The sequence below is a fragment of the Myotis davidii genome, unplaced genomic scaffold, assembly GCF_000327345.1.
Source record: "Myotis davidii unplaced genomic scaffold, ASM32734v1 scaffold916, whole genome shotgun sequence".
NCBI classification, from domain to species: Eukaryota; Metazoa; Chordata; class Mammalia; order Chiroptera; family Vespertilionidae; genus Myotis; species Myotis davidii.
In genome coordinates this window covers 2,532-5,403 of record NW_006288013.1, presented here as the reverse complement: position 1 = coordinate 5,403, position 2,872 = coordinate 2,532, and the positions used below count along the sequence as shown (strand labels likewise).

At 45.3% G+C, this 2,872-nt stretch overlaps 1 pseudogene; it reads right to left on the bottom strand.

Moving 5' to 3' along the window:
• Window positions 1–1,381: 1,381 nt before the first annotated feature.
• Window positions 1,382–2,064, bottom strand: LOC102752253 (annotated as a pseudogene).
• Window positions 2,065–2,872: the final 808 nt, after the last annotated feature.

Sequence of the window (2,872 nt, the reverse complement as noted above, 5' to 3'; positions counted from 1 at the left end):
TGGTGGGTGCCCAGGCCTGCAGGGTAGGGCACTTGGGGGGGACCAGGACTGCAGGGGAGGGTGATTGGGGTGACTGGGCTGGCAGGGGAGGGCTAGTTAGGGGTGACTGGGCTGGCAAGAGAGGGAAGTTAGGGGTGACTGGGCCAGCAGGGGAGGGCAGTTGGGGGCAAATGGGCTAGCAGGGGAGTAGTTAGGCATCAATCAGGTTGTCACGGGAGTGGTTAGGGGCAATCAGGCAGGCAGGCAGGCAGGTGAGTGGTTGGGAACCACCAGTCCTGGATTGTAAGAGGGTAGTTGGATATCCCTCAAGGGGTCCAAGATTGGAGAGGGTGGAGGCTGGGCTGAGGGACAACAGCCCCCACGCCCCCCCCCACGCCCCGTGCATGAATTTCATGTACCGGGCCTCTAGTACAGCAATTATAATAATTAGGCATATATTCATTGAACTTTGAGAATAAATGCAGATACGATGGATATTGTAAATGTCACTCCCACTTGGGATTAATAGTATTGTTATTATTAAAAAAACAAAACATGCAATTCATAGTTTCAGGTAGGGAAGAACTCTCTGTGCTTTGACTGAAAAATGTTAGAAATTAGGAAGGTTATTAAGGATGCTCTTTTTCATCAGATTCCTTTCTAAACCAACTTTCTGAAATACTTTATATAAGCCTCAAAGAAAATATGATAAATTACAATTATATTGCATAAAACTGGAAGGGGACATTTGAATCTAACCCTTGATTTTACAGATAAAGGAGGAGGAGGGTTTATAAATGAGAGAGAAGCAAAGTAACTTTACTAAGGTCAAGTAGTAGTTGATATAAACACCAGAATAGAAATGGACCAAATTCCACTATGGTAAAAAAGCATTAGTGGCTTAAATGCCCCTCAGTGTACCCTTCAGCCTCTCCTGTGCCATGTACCACCCTCTCCTTCTCCTCCACCACCACCACCACAGTAAATTGCAGTCCAAGGCATTCACTTAAAAATAAAAGTAAGAAGTGAAAATAAAAGTCAATATCCTTGTGACTTTTTTTAAGTGAGGTTTTTTTATTGTTGTTTTGCTTCTTCTTCTTTTTTTTTTTTTAAATTAAGGGTCCCTTACTGGTTCTGCTTCCATGAGTGGCTGTGACCAGGTGAAAAGTGGAAGGGAACCAGGTAGCATGGAGAAGGGTTATCTTCACAACATTCCACTTATACACTGAGCTAAACAGACAAGCACAGAGTCACTATTGCAGTTAGACATTGGCAGCATGGGGAAGGGGAGGAACAGGTTGCAAGTAGGTCATTAAAAGAAATTCAGACCCTCTCCAAAACTGGGGTTCCTGGGGTGGGGAAGGACATGGTCTGTTTCAATCCAAGAGGAATCGCAAGATTAAAAGCAGTTTGGGAAGGCCAGAACCATCAGGGGTGGAGTGAGGAGAAAGGTCCTGGTGATGAGGGGCTGTTTGGCAACTGGGTGAAGGGATTGCCCTCCCCCTGCTGGGATCCCCCCAGTCCTTCTGGTCTGGCAGGAGGGGAGCAGCCTGCAACCCCCCACAGGCAGGTCTGGGGCTGCCAGATACTCCAGGCAGGGGCCTGGAGGGGGCTCACAAAGGCTTACCCTCCAGGGAGATGACAGCTCTGCCCCCCAGCTTCTCTGCCAGAGTGCAGTGGTCCTTGACCTCCTCATAGCAGTTTGCTTGTAACCTTCTTCTTGGTGACTTCCTTGGTGCTGGCATAGATCATTTTGCTCTTAAGGATGCAGACTCAGGGGACCAGAATATAACACCAGGTCCTCCTCCTTGCTCTCCTTGGTTTCATAGGTTGTGTCATGTAGGGTGTAGCAGCAGTCTTTGTCTGGCAGCATCTTGAGGATGGTGGTATAGGGGTCGTCTACTGTCTGGCCCACATCACCTACCAGAACCTCCTTGCCCTCTTTCAGAATGATCTTCTTCTTGTCTTCACTCAGGCAGAAGAGCACTGCCTTCTTGTGCTTCTTCACCTCCTCTGGTGGTGAGGACTTATGCACCTTCATGTCATTGAACACTTTGATGGCTCCATCAGAGACAGCCACACCAGAAGCTATGTTTCTGGAAACTAAAGGAGATAGCAAGAAGAGCCTGGAAAGAGGAGAGCTGCTGCAGCTGCTGCCAGGATCTGACTGAACCCCCTGTTACTTTTTGATGCCCCGTTTTACTTAACTCATTCGCTATGTGAAAGATTTTTTTAGAAATGTATCTTTTAAAAAATGTTTTAATTGATTATAGAGAGAAAGGAGGGGGGAGAGAGAGAAACATCAATTGGCTGACGGGGAAGTGAGCCAGTGATCTTTTGGTGCATGGATTGATGCTCAACCACTGAGCCACACTGGCCAGGCTAAAAAAGTATCTTTATCATTAGTATAAAATAGTTGCTTGAAACCTGAATTCATAGCATAATAGATTTCCAAACAGGTTTTACATATCACTGAAAACACAAGCCTCTAAGCAGTCTTTGCCAATAGACATTTTTTAAAAAAATGTTACTTCCCTAAACTTTTTTTTTATTGCTTAAAGTATTACAAAGGGTATTACATATGTGTCCATTTTTCCCCCCGCCCTAGACAGTCCCCTAGGCTCCTCTATCCCCCAGTGTCTTATGTCCATTGGTTATGCTTATATGCTTCCCTAAACTTCATAGTTAGTATAAATTATTTCTAAGGTGGCCCTATAAGAAACATTTTAGCATAACCTGAACCCTCATAACATTTTTCCATTCAGCTGTTTTTGTTTAAGTGAGTAGTGACATGATGTATTAGGTCTTTTTCCTCTTGGACCTTTGGAAGAGGAGGCAGGTGGGTTTGATAAAGTGTTGACACCAAGGAACAGCTGGAGATATGATTTATGTC